Below are 27,170 nucleotides of genomic sequence, written 5' to 3'. Positions count from 1 at the left end.
TCTTGTGCAATGGGAAACTATCAATGTTTTGCAAAGGGATGAGTTTAAAGACTATATAACATGGTATGTACATGTTGTAGATGATATTTTTGTTGTGGCAAGGTTCAGAAGACACATTAAATGGATTTATTCAATATTTGCGAACAACCACTAGCTTCCTTAAGTTTACATATAAATATTCATCAGAAGAGATAGACTTCCTAGATGTTAAAGTTAATAGAACAGAATTACGAAATATAGAGACTAGCTTATATACAAAACCCACAAGAAAAAATAATTTATTGCATAATAAAAGCATGCATCCTGGGCACGTTAAGTATAATGTATTGAAAGGACAAATTTATAGGATTATAAGGCAATATAATAATGATATACAACTTGAATCAGCAATATCATTATTAAAACAAGATTTTCTTAGTAGGAGACTGGGGTTATAAAGAGAGCGAGAGATAGATATACGTGTAAAAGAAGCATGCAAAGAAAGACGGGGTAAATTTAAACCTTACTATGGTGACGGAACTAATAGGAATGTAGAAGTGGAAAGGGGTAATACAATAGCTGTGGAAACAGCTCAGATGGATAGAAATGTGATGAATAATGCACTTAGAGTACCACTTCCTTATTCAAGTGACAGAAACAAGGTTTGTAAAATTATTTAAAATAACTGGAATATTCTCACCACTGTAGATGAATTAAAAGATATTGTGGGTAAAGGGCCTCATTTTTCTTTTAAGAATAATAAATCTTTAAAGAGGCATTTATGTTATAAATTTAATAATAATAAGAATATGATACAATCAGATAGGATAGAGACATATGCCTGCAGAAACTACATGGCATGTAATTAAATTTACACAGGAGGGTACTTCACACATCCTTATGCAGGCTTTAAAACTGAGTTAAGCTTCTATGCAGATTGTAAAACAAGGAACCTTGTGTACTTCAGTTTTTGTAGCACATGCTATGTGTTTTATATAGGAAAAACTAGCCATTCCTTAAAGGATACAATACTGGAACATTATAGGGATATCAGGAACGCCAAAGAGACAAATGCGTTGGCACAACATGTTATTAAAGATGGAAGACAGCATGTATTTAAACGTTTTGTGTTAGATATTACTGAAGGAATAAGGGGGGGGCATAAGGAATATTATGGAGACAGCACAACAAAAATGCATTTTATTTTTCAATGCAGACAAACTACCTGGTCTTAATAGTAAGCTGTATTTAAAACCATTTTTAAAAGCTAGACCATTGAAACATTGAAAATAATGTGTGTTGTGTTTTTAGTATATAAATATGAGATAAGTTATTTTTATATTTATAATATTCAGTTTTGATATTATGATATGAAGTTGTTTTAATGTGTTTTACTTTACGATAATGGAATTATTAATTAGATAGGATAATTAGACATGTGACTGATTAGAGCATATTTAAACTGATAATGTGGTTGTGTATTTTTAGTCTGAAGAAGTGGTTGGAAGACAGTGAAAGCGCTCACTTTGTTTAATAAAAAGTTGCTGTTTTATAGCCTGCCGTGTCTAGACGTTTTTTTTTTAATTTAACATATTTTGAGCTTCTGAAGAAGGCTTATATAGCCGAAAGTGCTTTTCCTGTTTGTTTTATCTTACTTAAAGTGTATTGTTTCTATTGTGTCTATTGTATTGTTTCTATTGTGTCTATTTATTAAACAGTTGGATTCTACCTCCACCTTGGTGGTGAGACTTTGCTTTTGATTTTGGATAAACATTAAAATGATAGCAGCCACTATGCCCATGTGTGAAGCACAGAATGTCAGAGTTACATTTATTGTCGAAATAGAGTAAAGTGAAGATAATTTTATATGTCATATTGTTGCTCAAGTTAATACTCACAAACTTGTAAAATGACAAAAAATACACCAAACCCACAGACATTGCCAACATCCTAGCTGACAGGTTCAGCGCAAACTTCTCCGCCCCTTCCCCACCAAAAGGGCAAATATCTATCCCAGCAGAGTGCTGCCCCCCTGACATCTCAGATGCTCAGGTAAGAGCCGCCCTCTCCAAAGCAAAAAAACAGCATCAATGGGACCAGACGGTGTCCCGGGCTGCGTCCTACATGAACTCCAAGAAGAACTAAACCCAAACATAAAACTACTGTTCAATCTCAGCCTTACTACAGGATATGTACCCAAAGAGTGGCATACAGCAACAGTGGTCCCTCTCCACAAAGGTGGTGCCTCAATGGATCCTGGAAACTATCGCCCCATAAACCTGACTAGCTTGGTCTGCAAAGCTATGGAAAGGGTCATCATGGACCTCATAAATAAAGATATTGGGGACCTACAGACACTGGATCCTACCCAGTTTGGCTTTGTTAAGGGCAGATCCTGCCTCTTAAACCTGGTCGATTTCTTTGAAACAGTCACCAAGGCCATTGACGAGGAGAAGGTGGTCCACACAACCTACCTGGACCTTGCAAAAGCCTTCGATACAATACCCCAGTCGGGCATTATAGATAAGCTCACCAGCTTAAATATAAACCCCTGTGTAACTAGATGGGTTGCAAACTGGCTCAAGGACAGAACCCACATGGTTAGAATTGCTGGAGCCATGTCAGACTCCAAACCAGTTACAAGTGGCGTCCCACAAGGCTCAGTCCTGGGACCTCTCTTGTTCGGTATAGATTTCTTGGAGGTACAGGCTAACACGGAAGGACTGTGGCTGACCAAGTTCGCAGATGACTGCAAACTGGGCGCCATAATCGACTCTCCAGCCGACACAAGCATCCTCCAAAAGGGCCTCATAGAAACAGACAACTGGTGCCAGAGCCATGGCCTCAAGCTAAACGCCAAAAAGTGTATAGTCATCCCCTTTGGCAAAAACAAAGTGCCCACAAATTACCACATAGGTGGTAATCCATTAAGTACGGAAGAAGTAATTAGGGACCTGGGGACCCAAGTTGATAGCAATCTCTCATTTGAAAACCACGTGGCCAAAGTGGTTAGAAAAACATTTGATATAGCCCACCTAATCATGAAGAGATTCACATCTAGATCAGGGGAGGTCATCGTGCCTCTTTATTCATCCCTCATCAGGCCCATAATTGAGTACAATGCCCGTTTTGGGATGTACCTTACCAGACACCTGCAGCAATTGGAAAGACCCCAAAAGTACCTCACCAAGAGGATCAAAGGGCTCAAACAGATGCCATATGCTGCCCGGTTAAAGAAACTCCAGCTCTACTCAGTGGCATACCGCCTGCTCAAAGGCGATCTGTGCCTGATGTATAAAGCCATGTCCAACCCAGAATTAATGGACATGCTGCACCTCAGAAAATCCAAATCCCATCGAGCTACGCGCTCGAGAGACTTGAACCTCAGCACTGAAATAAATAGGACATGCTGGAGGGACAGATTCGTAACCCAGAGGCTCCCTTCACTCTGGAATAAAATCCCAGTCCAGGTTAGGCAGAGTCCCTCATTGACTTTCTTCAAGAGGAATCTTGATGAGTGGATGGGAGATTGTAGGTTTACCCCGGGTATCACTTCTGTGTCACTGTTAGACAGAGGCACAGTATACTAACCTCGAAAAAGGGCATAGCAAAATTCATTTAAAATGGGTGGCGAAAGACAAACACACTCTGGCTAGGCTTATAAATGCCCTAGGGCAGATAGCCTAGTATGAACCTATGAACCTATGAACTTTTGTATAAAAGCACAAATTAAAGTGGACCTGAGGTCACATTATGTTGTTTAAACCATTATGTTGCCTTTAAATGATCTGATTCATTTAAATCACTATAACTCTGCATTACCTATTGTACTGGTCCATGATTCTCTGTATAGAAACTTTAAATGTCCAAAAAGTGGCAAATGTCAAGAGTTTATCCTTCACATAAACTCACCAGAGATAATAAGATAAACAATATCTCGATTCTGAAAGACAGTACCATCGTGGTCAGAATCTAAAAATATTATCATTACTTTCTCATCTTTTACCCAAGGGTAGACTGAAGTTCATGGCTACTGAAATGCAAGTATTTTGCAGACAGCATATTACCTAGTGCATGAATACGTCATACTATACAAATAAAAAAAAATGGAATATATCAGAATCAGATGGACCATTTTCACCTACTGAGTTAATACTACATTTTCTCTTATCTCTTTGTTTTCTTATTTGTTGAAATCTTTTTCTCTACTCTTTTCTTGTTTATCACTATGGTTAGTCCATCAGCTAGTGTGACTGTGTTAGAAAAATAATCCCTAAAGACTTCTACATCCAATTTTGTTTTCTAGTATAAATAACGTTTAAGGACTTCTCTTTTGGGGCTCAGATCACACCAATGACTATGAGAACTGTGTAAAGAGAAAGTTATATTAAGGTTACTGAACTCCAGAGACAAAAAAGCTATTATTCTTTCTGACAAAGAAAAGACTGATGTCACTAGAAGCAAACTGGAAATATGTCTGCTGCTGAGCATGTGGAATCTGTACATTTTAATACACTCATACAGAAAAGGGCAGATTATCTGGTCAGCCATGGAGCATAAGATTTGTCCCTTTATTGTTTTTAGCTTCTGAGGCTAGTATATTCGCTATGCTGACTACCAAGGTCAAGGACTACAATTCAGTATTTTTGGTACTGGAGTAGCCTTAGCCAACATTAGTCCATAAATGTATAATCAGGGAGGCACTTACATAGGTGCAGATGAAGGAGAACTTATCAGGTTTTCCCCACTACAGTACTGGAAGTTCCGGAACGTCAGTCACAGGTTTCCTTTAAGAAAGAGCCTGAAATTCAACCCTTCCAACATTCCTTCATTCTTATGCAAGGACTTACCCTCCTTGGTCTTTTGTCTTCTACTGATACTGAGTACAATAAACTTGTACAAAAGACACTTTATGCTTTGAAGGCACCTTGAGTATTAACACTAGTACTTTACAGAGACTGATATAGGTTGGATTTCAGGTTTGAACAGTCAACATTACTACATTGGAAGGTTCTTCAAAGGTCGAAAAGAGGCACAAGAAAGCTATTCTCCAGTTTCATCAGATGAAGGGGTGGTGTAGCTTTACGTATCAGCACCTTTCCTCCTTATATGTTATTTCAGATCATGAGTAATCATCCTCAGTGTCTTTAGGCTCTCCACATCAAGAATCCATTTGTAATGAACTGTCAACACTACCAAAAATTAATTTCAGCTTGCCTGTTTATAAGATTGTTTTCTCCTAAAGACAGATTGTCTAAATGCTGAAAGTCCCAGAATCTATTTTCACTTTTTCATAATTTCCCAAAATTTATGGGGGGAAAAAACTCCAGACAGCCTAACTCATAGCCACTATCCCATGATATATTGGATTTACTAAAAGAATTTGATAAGGAAAATGCTGAACTGTGTTATATATAAAATCTAACCTTGTAACTCTACAAGTTCTACAATTTCATCAGCTCCAAGTACGTCTTCCCATTCTTGCAAGCACTTTACCTTTTGGAAGGGAGGTTGCTGGACAGGTAAGACATAGGGACTTGTACCTAAGTATATTAACATTGAGAACTCATGTATGTCTGTTTAGCTCATATGTTGTCATTCCAAAATTGTATTTTTCTGAAAATGATAGTAAAACTAAATTTCTTAATATTTTGAAATAAAAGAGTAGATACAACCCTAAACCAAAGTCTCCAGTCCTGTGGATCTTCAAGGTTATAGGTGCATATGACATATTTCATACCAAGGACTGAAGCATCTGTGATGGGGTTGCCATTCGAATACGTGCTTCTAGTTACCAGAGAATATTCTTGAAGATATTATAGCTCTAATCTTGAATACTTCAGTGATAGGAAATCGCTTTGCTCTTCCTGTATTGAATCTCTAAAAAGGTTGGGATGAATAAGGAAAACTTAAAGAACAACTTCAAGAGAAATATTATCCTGAAGTTCTATCGTTTCACAGGAATTATGCCTCTTCTGAAAGGTATATTCCTAGAAAATGATTTGTGTTTTAAAAGGTTATCATTGTCATCAACTTCTGTTATATGTTCATAGGTAAGTACTAGGTTAGCTGTCTTCTGGGCCATTTTAAGCTTAGCCAATTTATCATAGGTGAGAATCAAACCCTGTAACTTATGTCTGAGAGGTAAATACCTTAGCCATTAGCCAAGTCTCCCTTTTTATTTTTCCATTTTTACCTAAGGGTCAGGGTGGCACATCAACATTAGTCAAAATGACCAAATTACCTTGAGCCAATGTTTAACCTAGAGCCAATGAGTACCTAAAGTTATCAACATATAAACTCTTTCCAGCAATTTCCTCATCTAGTCACAGTAATAAGTCAAGGCATTTGAAGTCATTTCACCCAAAGCCTGAATAACATGATGTGTTTCATTATTTTTTGCATATTTAAGAGACCCGCTGGATTTTGGAACATACTTTAAAGCAATGCGTATCACCTCTGATGCTTTTCTGTGATGCACTGCTTTACAGGCTACATTTCTTCATATAGTGGGTACTCAGCTTTGTCAGTTTTCCAGTTATTTTGAAATCCTATAATATTTATTTGTTAACCAAGTAAGTCTCATTTGACCCTCTTAAGCCAAGGGCAATGGTAAATACACTATATATATATATATATAGAGAGAGAGAGAGAGAGACAGACAGACAGACACAGAGAGAAAGAGAAACAACTGAGTATAGACAATCAGCCATCATGTTTCTGAGACTTCTGTTTATGGCTACCCCTTCCCCTGAGTGAGAGATGTATGACCCATGTCACCATGGAAGCTGTTATACCTTCCCCTTGTAAGTGCATGCTGCCTTGAAGTCACTTTTAGAGCAAGTTGGCTTGTTAAGTCAAATGTATGGCCTCACATAACATCTGTGGCTGCCAGTCAGTCTCTGAGATCATCACAGCACCATATAACCCAGACGACCCCCCCCACACCTTGTGTGATAGATTCCTGAGCCACTAATTCAACTTGGGTCACCTATGTCATAGTCAGGGCTCTGCACCACTGGAAACAATGGATGCTGTCATGCCATAGTTCAAACAACTATGACTTACGTCTAGTAGACCTTTTAAACTCCTATAGGTTTTATTGACATATTTTTTTACTTTTGTCACCATCTGTTGAGACACAGTACTGCTTGAGAATCAAACCAAAAGTTATGATTTACTGTTACAGTAATCCTTTCAGAAGAAGTTAGTAGAGTTGTGAGTTAGTGTACCTACCATAAAATTATGTCTTTAGAAGACGTCCCCATAACAACAAACCCACTCTCCATCCATCTACTGCTGTTTACTTGGGGATCTCTTGCCTTCCTAAAACTTAAGTTGAAATTAAATTATTCTACAGTGTTTTACATTTAACTGCATTATGGGAATATTACTATTGAAACGTAATTGAAATGCTAATTTTTCACTGGAAAAGTCATGGAAATGTTCATATTTACATCTTTATATTTAGGTTAGTTTCTTTTAATGTGGTTGAAGAATTAGGCTGCTCTGAAACTGTTTATGCTATAATTTTATCATGATAGTTGACAATTAGGTGTTATGAACCATTTTATTTTGTATTATTGCATTCCTACTAGTGTAGTACCTCGATCCTTTTATAAGTCTTTACAGTTATTATAATTATTATTATTTCAACCACAGTAGCTGCCTTACAGAGAACCATCGAGGGTTTTCTATTTATGGCAGTTGGTGAACAGATTAAGGCAGTAAACTATAGTTCCTTTGTTACGGAGTTTGATTTTCTCAGCTGTCATTTGTCTACATGTAACCTTGAGCAAGTCCCTTAACAGACATTCCTCCCAGGTTGCACCTGAAAAGGAATTGTACATCCAGTGGGCCTGCCTGGTTAATAAATAGGTTTACTCTATAGATATATATACCCGCAGTGGTGGTGCTGCGGTATCATTGTCGCCTCACAGTAAGATGCTGTCTGGTTCGATTCTCAGCTAGAGTGCCTTCTGCGTGGAGACATGCATGAATGGGCGTACCTTCGTTGAAGGTTGTGCATCAGGCCTGGCAAGCCGGTACATAAAAATCAACTGCCAATCATTAGCAGACCGGAGTTCTGCTGTGGCGACCCCTAACTGGGAAAAGCCAAAAGACACTCTATATATATATATATATATATATATATATATATATATATATATATATATATATATATAGTTTTGCAATCAAACAAGTATTTCTGTTATTTGTCTCATTATATCATATAAATGATTTTCGGTTCTGAGTCAGTTAATATTTATATTTTTTTTAATTATGACTTTTTAAAATCATTTTAAACCCTCAGAGAATCTATAAACTTCATTTACACAGTTGCAACTTTATTGCTCATATCATAATCCAATATTCTAATTACAGAGCTGGAACTATACTTTATCTAATTTTACCTTTATTACATATGTCTTCTTTCAGCAATTTATATTATCATTTCCCTTTTAACATTCTCTGTAACGTTTTTTCATTGAATATTTGGCATTTTGCTTACCATGAATATTGTGCTGAATAGTCTTATTTTTAATTATATTACAATAATGAAATTCAGGAATTCTAAACAATAATCTGTCATCACTTTCATATTTGCCCTTGTATATTTTTATATTGTTTCATCATATTTAATTATTTATTTTAAATAGTGCAAAAATAATCCTACACAGTATCTTACATGCTGCATGTTTAAGTTATTTGCATTATATAGTGACAAAAAGCAATGGCTATTTCTCACCACAGCCATCCTTCCATCTAGAGAATTCTAACGTGAAGAACTGAAGAGAGCATACACAAATGCAGGATATGAGAAGAAACCACGCATATATCTACTTCATGTGTACTGGTACAAGATGTATGTCGACATCTACTCTGAAGATAGGCACTGTTTTTACAGTTCCTGGCCAGGGCATTACTCTAATACATGAAAAATCCAGCCATCCAAAGCTGTTGAGTTGCATCTGACTCCAGTAGCAACCCCATGAACAGTGACTGCCATCCACAGAGTTAAGGGAGTAAGTCGGAAATTAAACTAGATTGTTAGGTATTTCTTCTGTATCACTCACATACTAAACATCCACACTTATGGACAATTTAGAGTTAACATTCCATCTATGGCATGTCTTTGGGAGAGAGGATGAAACTGGAGCACCTAGATGAAACCCACAAAAACACAGACAGGACATGCAGACTATACAAAGATACCTCATGCCAATAACTGAAGTGTAGAACTTCTTGTAAGGCAGTAATGCTACTCATTGTGCGAATGTGCCACACAGGTAGGAAATACCCAGCTGTTATTGTTTTTTCTATGTGCTTTATCCCGCTGTGCTGCTGACCATCAAGCCTCCCCATCAGTCATGGATGTTTGTTCCCTCCACCCTGGGTATTCTTCAGTGAGAGGTGGCCAAGACATCATACAAACAACCTCAGCAGTGGATTGTGCCCTCACCAGCATCCTGCAATGAGGGCATGTTTATTTTTTTAGAGAGTCATAGAGATTCATAGAGAATTACTAGGTATGTGGTCCAGGAGACCATTGAGGAGTCTAAGTCAATTTCACAATTACCCAGAAGTAATATTTGTTTAAATGAGCTACTCAGAGTCACAAGGTAGTCAAATGGAGGCTATGGACTCAAACCCTGCAAAATACGAATTGCTCACCAACAGCTCATAACTGTAATCATTTGTGCTAACTGTCAGACTTTTAGACCTAAATCCTTCTCTGAACAGAGGGACAGATGACTCACATCACCACTCGGACCACAATGATCTCGCTGATATTGGTATTTTTAGACATGTACTCAGAATGAGAACTACCACTAAAACAACTTGGTGACAGAACACCCACCACTCCTGGGGCTGCTTCCTGCATTGCCACCTCTCTTTCAATGGCCTGTAACATTGCATAGCCCCCATTTGCTCCATCAAGTGCCTGAGACACTAATCAAGCTCAGATAATTTGGGCTGTAATCAGGGTTTTGTCTGTCTAAGCCTCCAGATCTGGCTTAACTAGTCAAGTGTTATAGAGACCAGTCCTCAAAGATCAACTGTTATGTTAAGTATGCTTACCCACAAAATGTACTATTTGTTTCTTAATTCCTGTGGTTGGTTTGCCCATGTACAAAGACCACACTTTAATATATTATAAAATTTTGGCTGTCTTACAGAATTTTGCATGAATGTTAGCATACAGAAAAAGCAAATACATATTTGACAGGTATCCAAAGTTATGATTAAAATAACAAGTTAAGAGAACTTAATCTGTTTTCTTTTACAGTTCAGATGAGTAGCAAAGATATAATTATGTTGGGCACAGTAGCAAAAAACTGTGCTGAGGAACTAGAAACAAATATTTATCTAGTTGTCTGGGTTTACATCTAGTAAAAATGTAATTCAAAGACAAATATTTATTTAATTGTCAGTTGAGGAAAAAACAAGAGAAATATTTATTTAACTGGTTGGTGATAAACTCTATAGAGCATACTTTAAAGATGTAGAAGGTGCATCAACAATGTACTAAGAAAGCAAATCATTCACAGATATAGCTGTGAGGAAATAAAAGAGACCACCTGATCTTTTAAATGGAGCTCCACAAATTGGGTTTACAATTACCAGCTCTATTTCAGAAAAGAACCAGGAAACACTACGACAGGCAAAGAAGCAGTCAATAATAGTATGATGGATGTAGTGTAGCCATTATGGTATCAGTTTTAAATTCTGCAGATTCATAAGAGTGAGCCTCAGAATGGTGCACCTGAATGTGTAAAAACAGGAAATTACTAAGTCCAAGATGGCTGTGTCTCAACACATGCATTTTTCTCAGGTATGGTGATCTTGGAGTTAGTATATATATATATATATATATATATATATATATATATATATATATATATATATATATATATATATATATATATATAAGTAATATGCAAAGCAGGAGTGTAAGAGTGTGTTTGCTGTTCTCCTTTAGTTTCATTGCTTTTTTTGTTGTAATTCTAGGTCTTGCAATTGGGATCTTAAAATTACAATAGGGAGTCCATTCTGGTCTGCCAACCTTAAAAGAATCCCTTCTTAATATAGCAAACTCCAAGTCTGATCTAACTTGAGAGAGTTATGACATGACTTATAAGAACTTATACATCCAGGTCAGACAACTGGACTGAGATGAAGTGCTCCAAGAGCAAATTTCTTTTAAGTACCTCATTAAAGGATAATGTATCAACTACAGTAAAAATAACACCATCCTCACCAATAAATGCTATTTCTTTTACACATGCCAGTTATCTAGAGTCTTTCTGATGATATCTTCATTCAGTCTAGATAGAGGCACTTTTATCAGTGCTGTATTTGTGAACCTCACAAGGGCATTTGAGCTGGTGAAGCACGACCTACTCGTTGATACCCTCTCAGCCACAGGCTTTAATGACAAAGAAGCAGGCTAGTTTGAAAAGTTTATGTTTAATCAGCAGCTCCAGATCAAGGTAGTACCTACCCTTTCAAATGAAGCTTGATTTATTATTCTACAGACACTGGATCCTACCCAGTTCGGCTTTGTTAAAGGCAGATCCTGCCTCTTAAACCTGGTCAATTTCTTTGAAACAGTCACCAAGGCCATTGACGAGGGGAAGGTGGTCCACACAGCCTACCTGGACCTCACAAAATGCCCACTCGGGCATTATAGATAAGCTCACCAGCTTAAAAATAAACCCCTATGTCACTAGATGGGTTGCAAACTGGCTCAAGGACAGAACCCACATGGTTAGAATTGCTGGAGCCATGTCAGACTCCAAACCATTTACAAGTGGCATCCCACAAGGCTCAGTCCTGAGACCTCTCTTGTTCGGTATATATTTCTCGGAGGTACAGGCCAACATGGAAGGACTGTGGCTGACCAAGTTCGCAGATGACTGCAAACTAGGCGCCATAATCGACTCTCCAGCTGACACAAGCATCCTACAAAAGGGCCTCATAGAAACAGACAACTGGTGCCAGAGCCATGGCCTCAAGCTAAATGCCAAAAAGTGTATAGTCATCCCCTTTGACAAAAACAAAGTACCCACAAATTACCACATAGGTGGTAATCCATTAAGTACAGAAGAAGTAATTAGGGACCTGGGGACCCAAGTTGATAGCAATCTCTCATTTGAAAACCACGTGGCCAAAATGGTTAGAAAAACATTTTATATAGCCCACCTAATCATGAAGGGATTCACATCTAGATCAGGGGAGGTCATTGTGCCTCTTTACTCATCCCTCATCAGGCCCATAATTGAGTACAATGCCCCTTTTTGGATGTTCCTTACCAGACACCTGCAGCAACTGGAAAGAACCCAAAAGTACCTCACCAAGAGGATCAAAGGGCTCAAACAGATGCCATATGCTGCCCAGTTAAAGAAACTCCAGCTCTACTCAGTTGCATACCGCCTGCTCAGAGGCGATCTGTGCCTGACATATAAAGCCATGTCCAACCCGGAATTAATGGACATGCTGCACCTCAGAGAATCCAAATCCCATCGAGCTACGTGCTCGAGAGACTTGAACCTCAGCACTGAAATAAATATGACATGCTGGAGGGACAGATTCATAACCCAGATGCTCCCTTCACTCTGGAATAAAATCCCAGTCCAGGTTAGGCAGAGTCCCTCATTGACTCTCTTCAAAATGAATCTTGATGAGTGGATGGGAGATCGTAGGTTTACCCCGGGTATCACTTCTGTGTCACTGTTAGACAGAGGCACAGTATACTAACCTCGAAAAAGGGCATACCAAAATTCATTTAAAATGGGTGGCGAAAGCCAAACACACTCTGGCTAGGCTTATAAATGCCCTAGGGCAGATAGCCTAGTATGAACCTATGAACCTATGAACCTATTACAAATTATTGAATTCTTGGCTCATGAATTGAGGAAAATTATCTGTGACAAGGACCTCCAGATGTCTGTGACTGGAGAATATTGCCCTCAGCAGAACTGACAGAATTGGATGATGTGTTTTTCATTTTGATTACCTTTGGGTACTTCAAATAGTAATCCACACATCAGATAGTGTTAGTCTTTGAACTGAAACAAATCAGTCACTAGTTTTTTCCATGACCTTTTTCTGGAATTTCACTTGGCATAATTTCCTCTTTCACATTGCTCCTGTGAAATATATTGCATGTACAATACTTCCTTAATATCAACTCTTTCTGTTAAAGTATTCATGGTCAAAGCATGATATTGTGTGCTCTTTTCATTATTGTAAGATGTACGTCATGGAGTAAGATGTACGTCATGGCGTCTGTCCAGTACATTGTCTGAAAGCTGATTTGCACACAGTTAATTTCATTATACTATGCATGGTGGTATCAGTACTCGTACTTTCTTCTTTTCTTCTTGTCATCCTTTCACTGATGTGTCTTTTTGTAACTGCATATCTGCATACGTCTCTGTGCCTTTCTGAACTCTTGCAATCTACTCTTCTGGAATTCGTAGACAGTAAATTATAAACATCGTTTCCAGTCCTAATTAAACAATTCCTCCAAGCTACCTAAGCTCTGCTCAGTATATCTATAATATGCATGTTTGTCCTTGGATTATAAGAAACTTTTAATCTGCATTTCTGCACAGTTCACATCATCCTTTCAATGGCGATTTATGTAATGGCTTTAGGAAGCCTTCTATAATGGCTTTTGTCCTTTTTCAATACTAACTTATCTCCCATAGACATACAGCAAGAATTTTTCACAGTCATACTGTGTAGATAGAAGCTCTTTCTCAATCTGTGCATAACTTAAAACCATGAGTAATTGGTTGTCCCTATTAAAGTAATACTGCTATTGCACCAGTTTGACTGACATCCACATACAATGTAACTGGTTTTGTTATATCATAATATCTATGAGTTGGTGCTTCTCTAACCAGTTTCTTTAGCATTTTGAACTAAGGAGTTCATTACACAAAGCACACAGGAGATAATTATGGATATAACAGGCAAAGGATGGTATCTGCATGCCAGCCAAAGCCCCACAAAACAAAGCATAGCCACAGTGATGATGTAAGGAGCAGTACTCTAACCTGGTTCCAGATGTAGTCCATCACTAGTAGGAACAGCAGTGGACTCACAGCTGAACCCTAATGCACACCTACTCCCACTGGGGACCCCTCTGTGAGGCCGAATATTCTTCTTATTTGAGTCATTGAGTCCTTGTACATAGCCTGCACAAATTCTACCAAGGTTTCTGGCAGTTTAAACCACATCAGGACTGCCCAAACCAACTTTATTGAGACCTTGTCATATGCTTTCTCCAAGTCTAGGAATGCCCATTTGGAGTCTTTCCTCATCTGTAGCTTCTTCCCAGCTATTTGTCTCACTTGCAAATATTGTGTCAGTTGTGCTGCTGCCTGATCTCAATCCATACTGCTCATCTTCCATCTTACTATCTCCTACTCTCATATTCGTTAATCGGTCATCCTCTCCAGAACTTTCACACGACAGGAGTTTGATACCTCTGTAGTGCTCACAGTTATGGATACCCCCTTTGTTCTTGTACACTATGAGTACCTTCAGAAGCCATTTCACCCTATCTAACCCAAAATCTTGATCATACCTGCTGTCTCCTCATCTGGGCCTGCTGCTTTCCCTGACTTCATTTTCTTTAGTGCTGTTCTTACTTCTTCTAGGCTGGTCTCCTACTCTTCTTTCACTGTAGACTGTGTCTGCAACAGTACTCCTCCTGTGGGGTTTTCTTCATTCAGGGGCTACTGAAAGTACTCCTTCCATCTTCCTTTGATTTCCTGTATCATGGTGTCTGACTGTCTTCGTTATCTTTCTGCCTTTGCCTTGCAACCCGATAACAGTTTCTTTGTGCCATCTACAGAATCACTTTACAGAAGCTGGTAGACTGCCTCTAATGCCTTTTTCTTTGATATTGCAACTCCTCTCTTAGCCTCCTTGTTACTGAACTAGTATTCCTTCTTATCCTGGTCCATCTTTTCAATCTCCCACTTTTTCCTGCACTCCTTCTTTCTTTTGATGACTTCCTGGACTTCTGCATTCCAACATTAGCTTTCTTTACGTATCTTGTTTCCATACCTGGCTTGACCACACATCTGTTCTGTTCTATATTCCACACACATTCTGCTTTGAGATGCCGCCATTCTTCTTTAATTCTACCTGTTTCCTTTTCTTTCATAGGCGGTAGAGCCCACAGTAACTACTTGAATTACTGTGCTTTCTCTGTGGTCAACTTTCTGGTCATCAGCCTAGTCTCTGTTGACATTAGAGCCTTCTCTGACCACTGCTTGCAGCTGATTGTGGCAAACAGTGGTATATTCTGTGGCCAAATGTTTCACTAGGGATGACTTTGCAATTGCTGATTTTACCTCAGAGCCCTTTCCTTACGAGGAGGAAGTCTGTCTCAGTTGCATGTTGGCCAGTGTTGCATGTGATCTTGTAACTGTCTCTCTTCCTGAACCATGTTTTGGCCACCATCAAGCCATTTGCCAGACAGAAATCTAGAATGGCCTGTCTATCTTAGCATATATCTTCAGAAGCATTGTAACAACTTTCATGTGGCAATATGTGCTGCAACATACTGTGTAGTGACACATAGATGCAGTCAGTGGCACACAGCCACAATAAGGGCAGCTCAGCCAACAGACAAACCAATGTGGATATGCACAACAAAAGCCAATCGTGTTCATAATATCGGCCAGCAAAGTGCCAATCCTGTTCATAATATAAATGTGGAGGAAATACAGTAGCTAGAAAAACAGGAAAGGAGAAAACAGTAAGCAGGGGTAAACACAGGAAGCTAATCATAAGGCACAAATAGTGGGGGAGGAAAATATTTTTCTGGGATAGAGCCCCTTTTCCATTTTCAAAAGAAATGGATATATGGGGAAGGTTGAGAGGGATGCGTATTAGTGGGATAGTGGGAGAAAGGCAGGTAGCTTATGCAGACAGACTAACATGTAAACATGGAACAGAAACACAGACACACAGCAGAGCAAACACATAAAATATTGGTAGGGCTGGGTGGCTATATGTATACATATACAGGGTAGACAATTGGTGATGAGTAGGGTTGAACGATGTGCAAGGAGTGGGGAATGACACATAGGGAGGGAACACAAATGGAAGGGGATAGAGAGGGCTCTTGGCATAGTCAACTGCCAGGCCATCCCAGATAGAAGTGAACCAAGACATCACTCATCTGTTTGACCAATGTTATGGGCTGATGGGCAAGGCATGCAAAACTCATGAATCTACTGGTCCTACCACAAAGCACTACATGGTGCCTGTATTGGCATCCATTTGATGATGCATCTTGACAATGACTAGTCCCTGCATCTCATGCTGGAATAGCAAAAGAGACTGAGTGGAGCATTCACCCCCCCCACACACACACACACACTCCTAACAGTCAGACATGAGAGACACCAGTGGCCCCCTCCATGTCACCTACAGCAGAGGGACCATCACTACCCTCTTGGCTGGCAGAAATCATGGTCTCTGATGAACAAGCACCAGATGCAGTAGCTGGCAGAAACTGGGGTGAGTATGAACACTCCTCTACCTCTTCCACAACTGGACCTACAGAAAGATGACATAATAGGAAAAATGACCACACACATATAAGAAGAAAACACCATTGTAGCTGCACATCAGGTTGCTACAAAACACATACTCAATCCCCTGCCATCAAAGGAAACGTCTTCCCCTGAACCCATGTTCAAGGGATTGTCCAAAATAGTCCCTGTCGCCCCAAGAGGCTAAACAACATGCCCACTCATGCCAAAGTCACTCATATTCCCCGATGGTGTAGTGTTGGAATCAATGCTAAATTGGTAATTAAATAACTTACCAAAAACCTCTTCTTGAGGGACGCTAACGGCTACTTCGCGCCCCACACGTTTTTTGGCTGCTGCTGTTGTGGAAAATAAACCCTCTTGTTGGGATCAAATTCCCTTCTCGGTCGTGTCCCCAAATGTTCACCTTCTTCTTCTACTTCATGTGTATGCTGCCCTCTTATCCGTTTGGATCTTCTGGGACCCTCATCTTCCACTGAACTTTCTTGTCGGTCACTATAAACATCCAAACGTGGAGGGGAAGTGATGTCATCCAGCACATCCATGCGGTTCCTACCAACTTCCGGTCTACCGTTGTCATGGCCACAATGTACTGGTTTAGATTTAGGATAAACCAGCCCCGATGCATACACTTTCTTATCCCTCTGGATCTTTTTTTGCTTTTTGTCATAAATGACATTGCAACTGTGTTCCACTTCTTTAATCACATTGATGTAATTGGTATAATATTGGTCGAAGAGTAGGTCTTGACTAATAAGACTGTTGAGATCATCCAATTCAACTAAAAGAAGTTCAATCTTTTTATCGTTGTAGGCAATCATAATTTCCATAATTTCTAGCCCAGTTTAAATATAAACCCCTATGTCACTAGATGGGTTGCAAACTGGCTCAAGGACAGAACCCACATGGTTAGAATTGCTGGAGCCATGTCAGACTCCAAACCAGTTACAAGTGGCATCCCACAAGGCTCAGTCCTGGGACCTCTCTTATTCGATATATATTTCTCGGAGGTACAGGCCAACACGGAAGGACTGTGGCTGACCAAGTTCGAAGATGACTGCAAACTAGGCGCCATAATCGACTCTCCAGCTGACACAAACATCCTACAAAAGGGCCTCATAGAAACAGACAACTGGTGCCAGAGCCATGGCCTCAAGCTAAATGCCAAAAAGTGTATAGTCATCCCCTTTGGCAAAACAAAGTACCCACAAATTACCACATAGGTGGTAATCCATTAAGTACAGAAGAAGTAATTAGGGACCTGGGGACCCAAGTTGATAGCAATCTCTCATTTGAAAACCACGTGGCCAAAATGGTTAGAAAAACATTTTATATAGCCCACCTAATCATGAAGGGATTCACATCTAGATCAGGGGAGGTCATTGTGCCTCTTTACTCATCCCTCATCAGGCCCATAATTGAGTACAATGCCCCTTTTTGGATGTTCCTTACCAGACACCTGCAGCAACTGGAAAGAACCCAAAAGTACCTCACCAAGAGGATCAAAGGGCTCAAACAGATGCCATATGCTGCCCAGTTAAAGAAACTCCAGCTCTACTCAGTTGCATACCGCCTGCTCAGAGGCGATCTGTGCCTGACATATAAAGCCATGTCCAACCCGGAATTAATGGACATGCTGCACCTCAGAAAATCCAAATCCCATCGAGCTACGTGCTCGAGAGACTTGAACCTCAGCACTGAAATAAATATGACATGCTGGAGGGACAGATTCATAACCCAGAGGCTCCCTTCACTCTGGAATAAAATCCCAGTCCAGGTTAGGCAGAGTCCGTCATTGACTCTCTTCAAGAGGAATCTTGATGAGTGGATGGGAGATCATAGGTTTACCCCGGGTATCACTTCTGTGTCACTGTTAGACAGAGGCACAGCATACTAACCTCGAAAAAGGGCATAGCAAAATTCATTTAAAATGGGTGGCGAAAGCCAATCACACTCTGGCTAGGTTTATAAATGCCCTAGGGCAGATAGCCTAGTATGAACCTATGAACCTATTACAAATTACTGAACTCTTGGCTCATGAATTGAGGAAAATTATCTGTGACAAGGACCTCCAGATGTCTGTGACTGGAGAATATTGCCCTCAGCAGAACTGACAGAATTGGATGATGTGTTTTTCATTTTGATTACCTTTGGGTATTTCAAATAGTAATCCACACATCAGATAGTGTTAGTCTTTGAACTGAAACAAATCAGTCACTAGTTTTTTCCATGACCTTTTTCTGGAATTTCACTTGGCATAATTTCCTCTTTCACATTGTTCCTGTGAAATATATTGCATGTACAATACTTCCTTAATATCAACTCTTTCTGTTAAAGTATTCATGGTCAAAGTATGATACTGTGTGCTCTTTTCATTATTGTAAGATGTACGTCATGGAGTAACATGTACGTCATGGAGTCTGTCCAGTACATTGTCTGAAAGCTGATTTGCACACAGTTAATTTCATTATACTATGCATGGTGGTATCAGTACCCGTACTTTCTTCTTTTCTTCTTGTCATCCTTTCACTGTTGTGTCTTTTTGTAACTGCATATCTGCATACGTCTCTGTGCCTTTCTGAACTCTTGCAATCTACTCTTCTGGAATTGGTAGACAGTAAATTATAAACATCGTTTCCAGTCCTAATTAAACAATTCCTCCAAGCCACCTAAGCTCTGCTCAGTATATCTATAATATGCATGTTTGTCCTTGGATTATAAGAAACTTTTAATCTGCATTTCTGCACAGTTCACATCATCCTTTCAATGGCGATTTATGTAATGGCTTTAGGAAGCCTTCTATAATGGCTTTTGTCCTTTTTCAATACTAACTTATCTCCCATAGACATACAGCAAGAATTTTTCACAGTCATACTGTGTAGATAGAAGCTCTTTCTCAATCTGTGCATAACTTAAAACCATGAGTAATTGGTTGTCCCTATTAAAGTAAAATGCTGTTGCACCAGTTTGACTGACATCTACATACAATGTAACTGGTTTTGTTATATCATATTATCTATGAGTTGGTGCTTCTCTAACCAGTTTCTTTAGCATTTTGAACTAAGGAGTTCATTACACAAAGCACACGGGAGATAATTATGGATATAACAGGCAAAGGATGGTATCTGCATGCCAGCCAAAGCCCCACAAAACAAAGCATAGCCACAGTGATGATGTAAGGAGCAGTACTCTAACCTGGTTCCAGATGTAGTCCATCACTAGTAGGAACAGCAGTGGACTCACAGCTGAACCCTAATGCACACCTACTCCCACTGGGGACCCCTCTGTGAGGCCGAATATTCTTCTTATTTGAGTCATTGAGTCCTTGTACATAGCCTGCACAAATTCTACCAAGGTTTCTGGCAGTTTAAACCACATCAGGACTGCCCAAACCAACTTTGTTGAGACCTTGTCATATGCTTTCTCCAAGTCTAGGAATGCCCATTTGGAGTCTTTCCTCATCTGTAGCTTCTTCCCAGCTATTTGTCTCACTTGCAAATATTGTGTCAGTTGTGCTGCTGCCTGATCTCAATCCATACTGCTCATCTCCCATCTTACTATCTCCTACTCTCATATTCGTTAATCGGTCATCCTCTCCAGAACTTTCACGCGACAGGAGTTTGATACCTCTGTAGTGCTCACAGTTATGGATACCCCCTTTGTTCTTGTACACTATGAGTACCTTCAGAAGCCATTTCACCCCATCTAACCCAAAATCTTGATCATACCTGCTGTCCCCTCATCTGGGCCTGCTGCTTTCCCTGACTTCATTTTCTTTAGTGCTGTTCTTACTTCTTCTAGGCTGGTCTCCTACTCTTCTTTCACTGTAGACTGTGTCTGCAACAGTACACCTCCTGTGGGGTTTTCTTCATTCAGGGGCTACTGAAAGTACTCCTTCCATCTTCCTTTGATTTCCTGTAGCATGGTGTCTGACTGTCTTCGTTATCTTTCTGCCTTTGCCTTGCAACCCGATAACAGTTTCTTTGTGCCATCTACAGAATCACTTTACAGAAGCTGGTAGACTGCCTCTAATGCCTTTTTCTTTGTTATTGCAACTCCTCTCTTAGCCTCCTTGTTACTGAACTAGTATTCCTTCTTATCCTGGTCCATATTTTCAATCTCCCACTTTTTCCTGCACTCCTTCTTTCTTTTGATGACTTCCTGGACTTCTGCATTCCAACATTAGCTTTCTTTACGTATCTTGTTTCCATACCTGGCTTGACCACACATCTGTTCTGTTCACACACATTCTGCTTTGAGATGCTGCCATTCTTCTTTAACTCCACCTGTTTCCTTTTCTTTCATAGGCGGTAGAGCCCACAGTAACTACTTGAATTACTGTGCTTTCTCTGCGGTCAATTTTCTGGTCATCAGCCTAGTCTCTGTTGACATTAGAGCCTTCTCTGACCACTGCTTGCAGCTGATTGTGGCAAACAGTGGTATATTCTGTGGCCAAATGTTTCACTAGGGATGACTTTGCAATTGCTGATTTTACCTCAGAGCCCTTTCCTTACGAGGAGGAAGTCTGTCTCAGTTGCATGTTGGCCAGTGTTGCATGTGATCTTGTAACTGTCTCTCTTCCTGAACCATGTTTTGGCCACCATCAAGCCATTTGCCAGACAGAAATCTAGAATGGCCTGTCTATCTTAGCATATATCTTCAGAAGCATTGTAACAACTTTCATGTGGCAATATGTGCTGCAACATACTATGTAGTGACACATAGATGCAGTCAGTGGCACACAGCCACAATAAGGGCAGCTCAGCCAACAGACAAACCAATGTGGATATGCACAACAAAAGCCAATCGTGTTCATAATATCGGCCAGCAAAGTGCCAATCCTGTTCATAATATAAATGTGGAGGAAATACAATAGCTAGAAAAGCAAGAAAGGTGAAAACAGTAAGCAGGGGTAAACACAGGAAGCTAATCATAAGGCACAAACAGTGGGGGAGGAAAATATTTTTCTGGGATAGAGCCCCTTTTCCATTTTCAAAAGAAATGAATATATGGGGAAGGTTGAGAGGGATGCGTATTAGTAGGATAGTGGGAGAAAGGCAGGTAGCTTATGCAGACAGACTAACATGTAAACATGGAACAGAAACACAGACACACAGCAGAGCAAACACATAAAATATTGGTAGGGCTGGGTGGCTATATGTATACATATACAGGATAGACAATTGGTGATGAGTAGGGTTGAACGATGTGCAAGGAGTGGGGAATGACACATAGGGAGGGAACACAAATGGAAGGGGATAGAGAGGGCTCTTGGCATAGTCAACTGCCAGGCCATCCCAGATAGAAGTGAACCAAGACATCACTCATCTGTTTAGCCAATGTTATGGGCTGATGGGCAAGGCATGCAAAACTCATGAATCTACTGGTCCTACCACAAAGCACTACATGGTGCCTGTATTGGCATCCATTTGATGATGCATCTTGACAATGACTAGTCCCTGCATCTCATGCTGGAATAGCAAAAGAGACTGAGTGGAGCATTCACCCCCCCACACACACACACACACACACACACACTCCTAACAGTCAGACATGAGAGACACCAGTGGCCCCCTCCATGTCACCTACAGCAGAGGGACCATCACTACCCTCTTGGCTGGCAGAAATCATGGTCTCTGATGAACAAGCACCAGATGCAGTAGCTGGCAGAAACTGGGGTGAGTATGAACACTCCTCTACCTCTTCCACAACTGGACCTACAGAAAGATGACATAATAGGAAAAATGACCACACACATATAAGAAGAAAACACCATTGTAGCTGCACATCAGGTTGCTACAAAACACATACTCAATCCCCTGCCAGCACTGATGCTCCCACTTTCTATGACATCCAACCACTTTAAGGCAATGCTCATATGCAGCTACAAAACAAATTGCATACTGTTAAGTATACATGTGCAATGGTATACATAGTGCACTACAATGGCACTAACCACAAAAAAAAAAAGAAAAAGAAAAAAGAAAATCATCACAGACTCACTCTTCAGAAACTCTTTCTCCCACTGGGAAAACAGGTCTGGGTGGCAACACCTCAGGTCATCATATTAATGATGAGACTGTTCCCCAGAATGGGTGATGGAGCAACATCAGTCAACACCTGTGTCAAATCATATCATATGCTAACGTCTTTAAAAGGCCAGCATAGTGGTCTAGCAGGTGCTTTTTGAAATTTGTTTGTAAAAAGAACAGAAAAATTCCTGCTTTCCCTGGCACATTATGCAGGAGCGCTCCCTGTTTTTAGCACTCCCTGATGCAGCCATGGTTATTCAATAAGACCAGTAAAAGGGAAAAAATTGTAGCCCTGTGCTCACTGACACACTTTAGTGAATGATGTATCACTCAATGTAGCTGTGTACCAAGGCACTACATACAGCCCATGCCTTATGTACAAGTACAGACATCACACGCTTCTTTCTAGATGTATATGGCTGGCTTGTGGTAGTATGCATTAATAGCACATTATACACTGGAAGCCATTCAGGCACTATCTGGCTTCATTTGCATTACTACCTAATTAACTGCCTGCTGTTAATGTCATATAAAGACTGATAATACCTTTGCACAACACTGTTGATATTGATACAACTGCGATATAGATGAATTTAAGTAAAAGCTTTGGGGAGGATATTAGAGGTAAGAATGGAGTCCTTGCTACCACAAATACAAAGCCTGTGGTGCCTGTCAGCAAGCGTGAGGCCCATTTATTGCTGCATGTGTATCCTTAGCATCACCACATGTAATGATCATATTAGTGCCTGTCTGTCTATTTTGGGGGAGTGTTGTATATTGTGTGGATTATATGCTGTATGAGGTTGGGAAGATTCCAGGACTGTAAGTATAGGCTTGTAAATAGCAACATATGGAAAGACTGGGGCTGAGCATTATAGTAACTGAAGTTGTTCACCAAGTCCATATAGAAGGGGGCATGGTCATAATCATGTGCATGCCACAGAATGATTTATATATATATATATATATATATATATATATATATATATATACACACACACACACACACACACACACACACACACACACACACACACACACACACATATATATATATTTATACACACACATACACACACACACATGCACACACACACACACACACACACACACACACACACACACACACACACACACACACACACACACACACACACACACACACACACACACACACAGTGAATGACATGTTTTGTTGTTAGACATATAAGTAATGGCCAAGGGAAGCAACACCTATATAGAGCATGTGTCTAATGGGCAAAGGTGTTGCAGACAAACAGTAAAAGGACAAGATTTAGAAGGGAGTGGTGGAGGATGTAAATGCCAAGTACATGGGACTCAGAACGGGTAGAACAGAGCATTACCAATATAATACTACAATGAAAAGTAAAATGGCAAGGAATATTTGTCTCAGATAGGTCCACCAAACAGGGAGAATCACTAACATAGAAGCAGTTGACAGAAGTTGGAGAGTTTTTAGTGTCCTTTACCAGCCAGGAGGATTGGCCTGTTATATATTTGGCTGGTTTGGTTGTGGAACCTTTGTATTAAAAGTGAAAGCACCAGGTTAATAATGTCTCATCATAAACTATAGCATATGCCATGGCCCGCCTCTATATCTATCCTTCTAGGCAACTGTGATCTGCAGTTACAACATCCTATACAAAAATGCATCCACCATTTCCATGGTTTCCATGTGAACCAGTGTGCTTGCCATATGGGATATGGAAGCATGTGTATCCACACTATTAATGGTAACAATCATTTTGATGTAGTCACAATTTCCACTTGTGGAGGATCCAGCACAACATGACAACATTGGACTGATGTCAGCAAGGCACCTATGGTAAATTGGTCTACATTAGATCACCGGACGCTTAAAAAAGCGAACGGTGATTGATCAACCTTATGTAAGCGAAAGCTTAAAATATCAAAGCAACAGAAACCCGAATTTTTTTCCTAGGGAAAGAATTTGGTTGTCCATTTCTGTTGCTTCGGTATTTTCAGTGCTGTGGTGGAAAGTTACGGTCGGGTTCAGGTAAGTGTGCGATTGTGTGGATGTGAGTGTTATGGCGGGTTAGGTGAGTTAGGGTTAGGGCACGGGTTAGGTATGTGTGCGATTGTGTGGATGTGAGGGTTAGGGTGGGTTAGGTAAGTTAGGGTTAGGGAGCGGGTGAGGTAAGTGTGTGATAGTGATGGACCTTACGGTTAGGGTTTGGGTTAAGGTAAGTGGATAGTTAGTGGTATGTGTATAGTTTAGTGTAGGGTTAGGTGTCAGATTTTAGGTGTATGTGTGTGGATTGCTGTTTGTTTGGTGTGCTTGTGTTGTGTGTATGTGTTTTGGAACAGTGATTTTTTTCCCTAGGAAAAAAATCGCTGTTTTGACAGTTCGAGATTGTAAGCTTTCGCTTACATAGGGGCGATTAATCACCGTTCGCTTTTTTAAGCATTCGGTGATCTAATATAGACCCATGGTAAATAATCATAGAAAAATGCTAGTGGCATGGTCCAGCAACATAGTGGCACATTCTGCAACACTGCAGGGAGATAAGTCACCCACATCCACCATTACAGATGCCCTTGTAGAAGTGCTAGCTAAGTGCACAGACTAAAAAGACCATGGAAAACCTCCTGTACCTTAGAGTCTCACATAGCTTTTGACACATACACTGCCTCTGAGGAAGGCATACTCAACACAGGGGAGAGATGCAGGGGGTGTGGCATGACCACAACTACAGTACTGTCTGTGACATTTTCATTTAACTTGCAGGCTAGTAATCCAGGCACAGGCAGCCACTGTACCCAGAAACCTGAACTAGTGAGTATGCTGTGTAGCTTTGTGGGACATGCCCTAATTGCAAAGTGACTTGGAACCAGTGGCAATAGGTTCTAAATGGGAAGTTGGTTGGGCCCACATCTTCAGAGTGGGCCCTTGGTCAGCCAATAACATTTTATTTTAATTTATTCCATTCTTGACCTGAGAAATAAGATCTCTCTGTCTTTTTACAAGAAGCACAATTGAGGATGTAGTACTGCTTTAAATTGCTGCACACCACAGTGCAGAAATTAGTTGTATGAGCCCTGAACTACTGCTGGAATTAGGGCTGCTTTACAAGTAAGTGTTGATTATGCCTTTACTGAAATAGAGGCAGAGTATTTTGTGTGTGTGTGTGTGTGTGTGTGTGTGTGTGTGTGTGTGTGTGTGTGTGTGTGTGTGTGTGTGTGTGTGTGTGTGTGTGTGTGTGTGTGCACGTGCCTAGATAGTAATTGCCAGCCATTAGATTAAAACAGACCAACAACTGTAGCACTAGCACTGTTGGGTAAAGAGACCTGCTTAGAGTCACACAGTAGCCAAATAAAGTTAAGTGGCAAACAAATAGTGATGGAAAGAATCAAATAGCTTAGTGCCTTAACCTTCTGCACTACCTGTCAGACATTCATACACTGTTTCATTTTTTGATGACTCACTGACGTTTATGGTCAATCAATAACGCCAGTCATTTGAGTTCTGCCTGATATTAATGTACTGCTTCCTGTAGTCAAAAGTACAGGGTTTGAACCCTTTCACCTGCATTTGTCTACTGCGTGACTCTCAGCAAGCTGTAACTGATGATCACATCTGTGTGTGTCTGTATAAATGCCTGGTCCCTGGACCCCACTCTTCCACTTGTAGTTTTGAATGAATGTAGTGGGCTAATGCTGTTTTCTGTGTCAGATATGTGGGCTTTGAATCCTTCTCCCTCCCTTTTTACTTTAGTATGGCATTTGGCGCAGAGGGTTAAGGCTGTGAACTATATGGTCCCCTGGACTGCAAGCTTAGTAACTACCTATGGACTAGGGCAGTTATGCTGTAAACTAAGGAAATTGGGTCTATAGCATATTGTCGACAGCTCAGAATGTCAACTCTGAATTGTTTGACAGCAAAATGTCGAACTACAAAAATAGCGAATGATCAAATATCCGATTTCTTTCCAACGGAAAGATATCAGTTGGCCGTTCTCTGACACCTGCCCTTTCCCTGAGTGTAGGGTGGTCTAGGAGTTTAGAATATTTAGTTAGGGGTGTGTGGGGGCACAGCCCCCCACATTGGAGGGTGTGGGGGCAAAGCCCCCCACTTAAATATATTTGTTTATGTGTGCCGTTGGTGTTTGGCCAACCGATTTCTTTCTGTTGGAAAGAAATCAGTTATATGGCCGTTCGCTATTTTGTAGTTCGACATTTTGGTGTCAAATAATTCAGAGTCAATATTCTGAGCTGTCAACAATATAATATAGACTCAAGAATATTCTTTGGGTATGAACCTTGGTTTCCTTGTTATATTGAATGTTGACTTTGTGTTTATTACTTAGCTGTGAATACATTGTACAGCATGAAATCTATGAGCCTAAAGTTAGTTTGATTCTCTCAACCTTCATCTGTCTTCTGTATGACTCTGACCAAGTTACTTCAGCAGACAATACTCCTGGGCTGCACCTAAAAAGCGACACTTTTATCTAGTGACTTGCCCCAGGCTTTTAGGAAATGCATTACCCATTTGTCTTTTGAATTCCTGATCCCTTCACAAAGCTGCCAG

The sequence above is a fragment of the Protopterus annectens genome, chromosome 2.part1 (assembly GCF_019279795.1).
Source record: "Protopterus annectens isolate FY-2018-M chromosome 2.part1, PAN1.0, whole genome shotgun sequence".
Classification (NCBI taxonomy): Eukaryota; Metazoa; Chordata; order Ceratodontiformes; family Protopteridae; genus Protopterus; species Protopterus annectens.
Note: the sequence above shows the minus strand (reverse complement) of the source record.